At 56.6% G+C, this 9,745-nt stretch overlaps 1 long non-coding RNA gene across 1 annotated transcript; it reads left to right on the top strand.

Annotated features, from left to right (window-relative positions):
• Window positions 1-425: 425 nt before the first annotated feature.
• LOC105867414 (uncharacterized) lies at window positions 426-3,958 on the top strand. Its single transcript, XR_001152293.2, has 3 exons — window positions 426-577; window positions 2,174-2,296; window positions 3,644-3,958. It is a non-coding gene; the product is annotated as an uncharacterized LOC105867414 (long non-coding RNA).
• Window positions 3,959-9,745: the final 5,787 nt, after the last annotated feature.

Raw genomic sequence — 9,745 nt, forward strand, 5'->3', positions numbered from 1 at the left:
TCGCTTTTGCATCTGCCCCAGGGCGCATGCTGGCTGGGCCCTGACCCCACCACCTGGCCTCCTCTCTGAGCCTCAGTGTCCTCCCTGTAAAATGGGTATAAGAGCAGCTCAGTCACCGCAGCGGCCCCGCTCAGGGCCTGGTGAGTGGCGGGAGCTTAGTCACCAGCATCGGTTGTTGGTGGTGAAGGGAGCAGTGACACAGAGACAAGAGAGGCTCAAATGACACAGAGCCACAGGGAGCTCTGAGGACACCCCTGTCTGCAGCCACCGTCACCCCCAATGACACAGCAACAAGGCCGCTGAGAGTGTGAGCAGGCAGGGAATTTTGTCAATGGAAAGATTTCTTCACAGCAAGTGTTTCGCAAACCCCTCCTGGGCTGTCAATAATGAGCGTTGGCTTTTTGACTTCCAAGTGTGTTACATAAGCCTAAGAGGCTGGGCAAAAAAAGAGCAAAAAGCATGCGGCTGGAGACAGTGGGCGGGCAGGCGCTGCAGCTGTTCAAACTTTCGGCCACCTTTCCGGGCCTCGAGGACTCCCCACTCTCGGGCCTGTCGGAACCATGCTGGGGAATGCGAGGTATGAAACCCGGGAGAGGGGAGCCCAGGAAGACAGGCCTGCAGGGAAGGCGGAGGGTGGGTCTCCTGAGCAGCCACACCCCTCTCAAAGGCGGGACCCCAGCAGCCTCCCCGCCCTGGGCCCACCCCAGTTGGCTCGGTGGCACCCATGCAGGGAGGAGGTGCACCTGCAGGGACAGGAAACTGAGGCTGGGGACAGGCAGGGTGAGGGCTGCCCTCCGCGGCTGGGCCCTCCCCAGGCCACGTGAGCCCAGGAGGTGGGGGCCGCCAAGCACAAACAAAGGAAGCAGACGGAGGAGGTGGCCACGTGCGGAAGCTAGATCCCATTTCTCACTTCTGCTCCGGGCTGAACGGGCTTCTCTTTTCATCTGTTCTCTCAAACTGGAGGGGTTGGAGGTGGAAAGGCCCACGGCCTCCTTGCCTGGCCCCTGCACGCTGGCTTTGGCAATGCAGATACAACTCACAGATGCTTGGTGACCCATTTGAATGTGGGGTCAGATCCTAGGTGAGTTTGCACTGGTTGCTCACCCCCTGGGCCTTTTTTTTCCCCATGTGCAGAGGGGTGGCCGCCAGGAGCCTCCACAACCAGCCTGTGGAGACGGCTCTGAAACGCTTTCAGTGCCTCGCAGGTGTAGGGTGTCTTAAACCATGAGAGCACGTGACGTGGCATTCAGAAATTGTGAGCACAGTTAGGAAGTGTATTCGTCAGAATGGACTTGGTCATGCTGCAGTAACAAACAGTCCCCTAAATCCAAATGGCTGGACGCAGGGCCAGCAGACTTTCTCTGTAAAAGGCCACATATATATATTTTAAGCTTTGCAGGCCGTTCAGCCTCTGTCATGACTCCTCAGCTCTGTCATTGTAGCACAAAAGCAGCTGCAGACAGGACATAAACAAATGGGCTGTGTGCCGATAAAACTTTATTGACAAAAATAGTTAGTGAGCCAGATTTGGCCCACAAGCTGACATTTGCTGAGCCTTGGCTTAAAATCACAAAGATTTGCTTTCCTCTGGTGCCACACATCTAAGTGGGAGTGGAGACTGCTCCAGGGACCCAGGCAGGTGGAGGATCAGTGTCCACCCAGGCTTCTAGCGCCACGGAGACCAGACTCAGGGGCTGGCTCTCAAAACTTCTGCTCACAGGGGACCCAAGTCCCTTCCACTCACTGGTCAAGCAAGTCATGTGGCTACATCTGACTTCAAGGGGGACAAGAACAATCCTACTATTTGTCCAGAAACCAGAGAGCTGGAAATATCTATAAATGGTCTTCAGTCTTCAACCTCCCAAGCTGGAAGACCTCATTTCTGGGCCCCTCCTTTGCCACCAACTGGCTTTGTGACCCTTGGCAGCCCCCCCTTCCTGGCCTGTGGTTCCCCACCTATAAGAAGGTATCGAGCAGCAAGTATCCACCTGCCCTTCCCCCACCGTCGTGGTCTCTGCTTTTCCCAGCGGGGGATGAGAAGTTTATTCCCACTGCCCATCCGTGGGGCAAGGACAGGGTGTCACTGAGGCCAGGGGAGGACCCGACATTTGGAGGGTCTTCCAAACACCCCAAGGTTTGAACCTCCACACTCTTCTCCCTCGTCCTCCCACAGAGAATCCTCTGACTCCGCAGATTTGCAGTCCCTTCCGGCGTCAGCTGTGCCCCGTGGGGACAGCCAACGGCGTCCAGTGCCCCTGAGCACCGGATCTCGGAAACCAGTGCAGCGTGGAAGGAGGTGACCAAGAACGATCCCTTGTCGGGTTAGAAGAGGTTCATCGTTTAAGGAGGAAACTTGGATTTGGGAGGCAGGGTGTGGGGAAACACAGAGCCCAGGACTTCTGCTGGATCTGCAGAGGGTCGTTCCATCAGAAAAAGGAAAATCTTTGCGAGCGAAAAGTGGAAATTCTAAACATAGAACCCAGAAGGTGGGGAAGTGAAAAATTCTTCCTCATCTTCCCCCAACCCTTGTGGTTTCCACCCCCATCTCGACCCGCGTCTTTTGCCCTTGCCTTCCAAGGTTTGGGGGTGGAGTGTGCGGAGGAGGGGGTGGAGGGGGTGGGAGGCTAAGACTGGGGAGGACGTGGAAGCTGTGTCATGTGTGGATGGTCGCTTGCAAAAATGCAACCTTATGTGGCTGGCTGGCACGCACCCAGGTGTGGGGCTGCTGGCCGACGGGCAAGTGGCCAGTGGCCGGTGCTGGCTGCACCTTTCCGGAAGGGTGGGCTGAGCCTCTGGGGAAGCAGACAGAGAGCTCAGGGCTGCAGCCATGCCCTGCAGAGCAGGAACTGCTCGCTCTGCTCAGTGGCGAAAGGCCCAGCCGCCCTCTGCTATGCTTTTGTTGAGCCCTAGAAGGCCTGGGTAGCGCCCCTGAGTCCCTTGTGTCACTGTGGACATTGAGAGATGGGCTGTCCCCAGTCTAAAGCCAGCTTGTGTCCCTTGGGAGGAGCAGAGCCTGTGATGTCACACTCTCGGCCCAACACAATGTTCCTGGCACGACGGGTCACTCGGTGCGCCCACCAATGGCCAGCACAGGCACCGTCCCGCAGCCTCCCCGAGTTGCCAACATGCGGATCGTGCGTCCCCGTTCCAGGCCTGGCTCCGTTCGGGGTTGGCTGAGGCTCCGTCCCCCACCCTGCCTGCCAGCGGGGCCGGAATTAGGCAGAATCCTGCAGCCTCCGAGAGTCAGGCGTTTCCGACAGCTCTTCCTGCCGGAGTCAGGGGCCAAGACGGGATGGGGTCAGCAGAGCCCTACCTCCAAAGGCTCGCCACTAAAAATAGGCCTGTCTTCCTGTGTCCAGGGCTCCGCCACGAGCCCTGCAGGAAAACGTCTGTTTCCAAGGCGCAGGGAGCATCTGGACGCCCCGACTGGCCGCACGCTTGTGGTCAGCCCACAGCCAAGTGTCACCGGGGCCCCGGAGGCGCTAGCTAGCTCTCCCTCCCTGGGGGCTCCCGTCCCCTTCTTCAGGAAAACCGTGCGCAGGTTTGGAGCCTGAGTCCCGGCAGGCCCAGTGCCCGTGCAGAGCCTGGCCCGTGTGCTCCGGGGACACTGAGGCGAACCCAGTGGAACTTTCTCTTCCCGCAGCTCTGGGAGCCCGTGGCCACCCAGCCCGTGCACAGAACCGGGGGCCGCCGCCCTGGGAGGGCCGCCCTGAGCTGCCGCTGTGTCCCCACCTCGGAGGCTCGTCCGGCCACCCGGGCGTGAGTCACGGCCGTGCTCTGGGCGCTGCCGCGGATTCAGAAGCGACGTTTCCTGCAGATAAGCGCTAAGTGGCAGGGAAACCTGGCCTGCCCGCTGCGAGATAGCGCTTCCTCCAAAGCCCCCCAAGCACTAATTAGCCATTCCAAGCATAGTTTCGGCAGCGTTTAGGGATTTCCTCATCAAAATAAACTTCCTCCCGTGTTATCTTCATTTTTGGCATCTGGCGTGATCCTTTTTTGTCTTATTTATTTATTTTCTTTCACTCCGAGATCCAGGGTGGATGTGCTCAGCCCTGCTGCGGGCGGGTGGGCAGGTGAGGACTGGGGAATGCTGGCGGCGGCCGCCCACCTCCCGTGCAGGGGCTGCCTCCGCCTTGCCCCCTGCCTCCCTGCGGGCTGCTGTGGCCAGGCCGCTCTGCAGCGGGGTGGGGGTGTGGGGGTGCGGGGGGTGGGGACACGGCTCCACCGCAGCTGCCTCCCCCTTCCCTCCGGGCCCCACCGCCCTGCAGTTCCAAGCCTGGGTGCCCAGGCCCCATGGTCAAGGCCACTTAGTCCCGAGGGAGGGGCCCCCAATCCTTGGGGGTCTGATGAGGGGACTTCCACTTGGGCCCCCACGGGACAGCTGAGCAGCTGGAGCATGAGGTAAAAACCGAGCTGGAAAGTTGTTCATTTGCAACTTCCTCCTGGAAAGGAGCCCCTGGCCAGTGCCGTGGGGCCGGGAGGGCCTGCTCTGTGTACCCGTTTCCAGGCATCCCGGCTGTTGCTTCCTGGGGCTCCAAACATGCCTCGGAGGGCACATTTTAGCCACAATAGGTGATTTCCTGAAAGATCTGCTGATGCCCGGGTTGAGGGGCCTCTCTGAGATGGAGCTAGATAAGACAGTTTTGTTTGGGGCTGGACGATTTGTCAGGAAATGAGGTAGAGGTTGGTAACGGAACTGGTGTCAGTGTGGACTGTTTTGGGGGGGAAGTGTCCCTAGAAGGCCCCCATCAGAGCCTTCTGAGCACAGCCACGTGGGGGCTGCAGCCTGGCTCTGGGAGGAATGGGATTGCCCGCCTGGGAGATGCTCCCGACGCCAGCAGTGGGGAATTTGGGGCCCTCCCTGCAAAGGATGGTTGTCCAGGCCAGAGCCCAGAGCATGGGGGGCGGGCTTCACCTAACACGGGGGCGTTTCTGCCCCGGAGCTGGGTGGCTGCGTCCTCAACCCAAGGCTGGCTGGGTAGAGCCCGAGGGGCTGGGCGTCAGGGGCCACATGACAAGGAAGGAGGGAAAGGGAAGGCCAGGTGGGTGTATGGGTGGGAGGACGATGGCTGACGGATGAATGAGTAGATGGATTATGGATGGATAGTTGATGGGTGGATGGATGGAAGGAAGGAAGAAAAGAGGGAAAGGCAGAAGGGAGGGAGGGCAGAAGGGAGAGAAGACAAGACGAAGAAAAAAATGAAAGAAGGAAAGAAGAAAAGATCAAATTGGTTTTAACTGTGTGATTTTGTAGGGCACTTCCCTTTTTTTTTTGGAGAGAAGAAAGGAAGAAACAAATTAAACGCCTTTGGTGGATGCAGTTCAGCTGGGTGTGGAAAGCCCACCTCCCAGGCACACAGGGTGGTCCGTGGGGTGCAGATCAGGACCCTCGTGCAGCCACACGAAGCCCACACGTGCCCTCTGCCTCCACCTCCTGGACGGCCTCCCCTGACCTGCTCCGGCCCCCCAGGCCCCCCTGAGCCCCGCAGGGCCTCCGACCGAGGGCCGACAGCCCCGCCGACAGCCCTCGCCCCCGCCCCAGCCATAGCCGCCGCCCCTTACGACCTCACAGACACCGCGTGTGAGCCAGGCCTCTGACGCTGGGGGCCACTCCCTCCCGCGCCTGCTATTGTCCAGGACCAGGGAGGCCTCACGCAGGGCGGGTGCAGAGCCAGGGCTGGAGCCGGTCTGGGTCCCGAGCAGGAAGGACAAGTGAGGAATAAGAAGGGAACTGGGGGAAATGGCGCTGGCAGGGCCTGGGGCAGCGAGGGGAGGGGAGCCACGCCTGACAGCTTCCAGGGAAAGGGAACCGCCGGCAGGGGACTGGGAAGGTATTCTGTGCCGTGTGCAAAGCCCCCCTTCCTCATCACCTAATCACATCCATGTGGGAAACTGAGGCAGACAGTCCTCGTCGCCCACCCGATGCTCCTCTTCCTACTGAGACGACATCAACGCTCAGGATGGCACCGTGACCAGCTAACGCCGTCTGCCTCCCGGTTTCCCCTGCGGTCGGGCGAGGCTCAGCTCTGGCGGGCAGAATGCAGACGTCTGCGGGCTGCCTGGGGCCGGGCTTGCAGCGGCATCCAGCTCCGCTCCTCGCTCCTCCCATGCCTCTCTGCAGGGAAGGCTGGAATGACGCCTGAGGGACAGCAGCCATCGGCAACCACAAGGACAAAGGTCACATGGCAAGGATGGTGAGGCAGAGAGGCAGGAGGACGCCAGACCAGCGGTGGCCAGGCGGAGCCGCCACACCTGCCCTGGGCTGCCAGCCTGGGTAGGCAAGGAAGCCACCTATGCAATGGCTTCCTAGTCCCTGCAGCCAGGCGTGGCCCTGTGTGACATGGCCATCAGTGAAAAACCAAAGGCACACGTTAAGATTCCCCCCAACAAGCCAGGGTGAGGCCATCCCAAGGTCCCGGCCCTGGGGACCGGTCCTTCTCCCCAGCAGCTCCCTGGTGGACACCTCCTCAGGCAAGGCCGGAGCCAGGCCTGGGCATGCAGGCACCAAATCCCTTCCCCTCTGTCCCCAGACCTCCCTCGCCCACTGGACTTGGCAAGAACGGCCTCTTCGGTTGGCTTCAGGCTGGGTTTGTTCCCACCCTCTGGCCCATGTGCCCCGGAGTCCTCTGCCCAGCCAGCCCGGGGCCTGGGAGTGGCTCCAGAGTCGGCCCTGGGAGACCCCGTGTTAGTTGGGGTTCTCCAGGGAAACAGAACTGATGGGGGGGGCGTGTGTGTATGTGCGTGCGTGTGCATGTGTGTGTGTGCGCGTGTGTGCACGCGTGTGTGCACGCGTGTGCGTGAAGACCCAGGAAGATCTGATGGAGCAGAGTCTGAAGGTCGCTGGCAGAACCCTTCCCGTTGGGGGACCTCGGTTTTTCTCTGTTAAGGCCACTGATGATTGCACGACGCCCCCACCCCTCGCCACATCCTGGCGGGACGTCTGCTCTACCCAAGGCCCACTGATTTTAATGTTAATCTCATCTGAAAAATGCCTTCACAGTGACCTCTAGAACAAGGTCTGACCCACCACGGGGTGGCATGGCCTACGCAATGACACATACAGCAAACCCACACAAGGACCCTCCCAGGTGTGTCTGCACCCCAGGGGTCCACCTGTCCTATCCAGAGTCACAGAATTAGATTCCAAGTCTCACGTGGCCCTGGAGGCCGTCAGTGTGGTAGCCTGCTTGGTGCATGCATGTCCCCTCAGACAACAGTCCCACCCAGGACAGAGGTCTCTGAAACCAGGACAGAGCAGAGAGTCTGAGCGTCCGTTGCCATGGGGAATTCTGGGCATGCACATCACGCTGCCATTCCTGGGCCGTGGGGCGGAGGCCGGGTCCTGGAGGCCCTTCCCTAGCAGCGTGAGGTGACAAGACAGAGCTGGGCTCCTGGACTACTCCATCCGACAGGATGAACTGCCCAGGGTCTCCGTGCAGGAGAGAATCCCTCAGCCCCACTGCCACCTCCTTTTTGAGCCAGTGGTGTTGAGAGAAAAGAAAGGACGCGGATGTCTGATTTTTCCACGTGGAGGCCAGGGCCCAGCCAAGCCTGGTTCTCCACCGCTGGCTTTAGCTGGGGCCGTCAGCGACAACGCCTGAGCGTGTGGTGCCTGGGCTTCCGTACAACATGGTGGACGGCTGCCAGAGGTTTTGACAGGGAGAACCAGGAGCGAGCCGCGTCCCTGTTTGTGACCTAGCCTGGGCCTCTCGAAGTGCTGGGGACACAGAGCCACTGCACCCGGCCAGCCCGCGTTTATGCTTAAAGTGCATTTCTGATAGGCATAGAGTTGAGTCTTGCTGTCTTATTCTGACAACCCTTTCCTTTTAATTGAAATGTTTATGCTATTCATATTTAGTGTAATTATTGACATGGTTGGATTTAGATCTACCATGTTATTATTTGTTTTCCATTTGTCGCCTCCATTTTTTATTCTTCCATGTCCCCCTTCTTGCTTTCTTTTGGACTATTTGATTTTTAAAAAATATGTCATATTACAGTTAAAAATTTCCTTTTGGTTGAGTCATTTTTATATTTTTTACTGTTTATTGAGATTTGCCATTATTTCATTTATTTTTAGTATAGTCTCCTTCACCTCATTTTGCATAATTATAATAGCTGTTTTAAAGTTCTTGTATGGGCTGGGCACGGTGGCTCATGCCTGTAATCCTAGCCCTCTGGGAGGCCGAGGCAGATGGATTGTTTGAACTCAGGAGTTCAACACCAGCCTGAGCAAGAGCAAGACACCATCTCTACCAAAAAATAGAACAAATTAGCCGGGCATGGTGGCACATGCCTGTAGTCCCAGCTACTCGGGAGGCTGAGGCAGGAGGATTGCTTGAGTCTAGGAGTTTGAGGTTGCTGTGAGCTAGGCTGACACCATGGCAATTTAGGCTAGGCAACAGAGTGAGACTCTGTCTCAAAAAAAAATAAAAATAAAAAAATAAAGTTCTTGTCTGACAATTCCAATATATGTAATATATTGGGCCTTAGGGGTTGACATCTATTGATTGTTAATGGATCATATCTTTTTGTTCTTTGTATATCAAGTGATTTTGAATTATACCCTAGACATTGTGAATATTATATTGTGTTGACTCTGGGTTTTATTGTATTCTATTGAAGAATGTTTGACGTTTTTGTTTTAGTTAGCAATTAGCCTGGTTAGACTCACGCTGTAAGCTCTGCCTTACCTTATGGTGGTTGAAATTTCAATTATTTAAGCCTTTGCTAGCCTGCGAGTCTGCCCTGTGTATGCGTGGTTCCAGATCATGCTAAGACACGCGTGATAGGTATGTGCAGAATTAGGAGATCCTCTCCCGTCTCCCCTCTGAGTTTCCCCTTCACCCTCCAGGGGCAGCTCTGGCTGCCTGGGTTCATTTCCCTGCTTCCTCCTGCCAGAAACGTGGTGGGGTTTTTCTTGACATCTTAGCCACAGTCCCTGTCACACTGCTCTGAGACTGCAGCCGACCCTGCAGGCAACGTCATAAACAGTGAAGAACTCACTTCCATACCGTCACTGCAAGTTTGGACTACACTCACAACCTTTCTGCTTCTGTTTACTTTTCCAAATGCTTGGATAGTTTCAACTTTCTGTCTAAACTTTTGTATCAGTGAGAGAGCTGGTCTATAGAGGAGTCCAGCCTCTATACTAGACTGCAACTCCCTCGGAAAGGGTTGCAGTGCCGTCAGACTTTATCTTGCTACTTATGAGCCAAGGGAGAGACTGGACACAAGCCAGAGAAAGGACCATTGCATGTAAAGGAGCCAAGACTTGCTGGGGTTGGAAGTCAAACTGTTTCTCACTCCCGACTTCTCTGATACTCCAAGCCTTCGGAGCAATGATCAAATTCAGAAGGAAATGATAAGAGCCTTTGCAAAGATCTCAGGAAGACCTAAGGCGGTGCCACAGAGTTCTTCCCAGGGGACAAAAGTCCCTCTGGGGACCTCAAGTGCACACCTCACAGGTCCTCTTCATTCTATAGGCTCTTCATAAAGCTTCGGAGCAATTTCCTGCAGCATTGTCACAGGAAGCCCAGTGTAGAGAAGAACTTACCTTGAGAAGAGGTCTGTGCATCAAGCTCTTGTGCAGCCGAGTAGACTATAAGTTGACGCACTAAAAACACGCAAAGTTTTAAAAATAATTACATCAGCTTAGACTAAAAGAAACCGAGATGGTACAAGATAAATGGAGACCCTTGGACCCCAAAACTTCTATGGGCAAGAAGCAGGCTGAGAAAATGCC

The sequence above is a fragment of the Microcebus murinus genome, chromosome 4, assembly GCF_040939455.1.
Source record: "Microcebus murinus isolate Inina chromosome 4, M.murinus_Inina_mat1.0, whole genome shotgun sequence".
NCBI lineage: Eukaryota > Metazoa > Chordata > Mammalia > Primates > Cheirogaleidae > Microcebus > Microcebus murinus.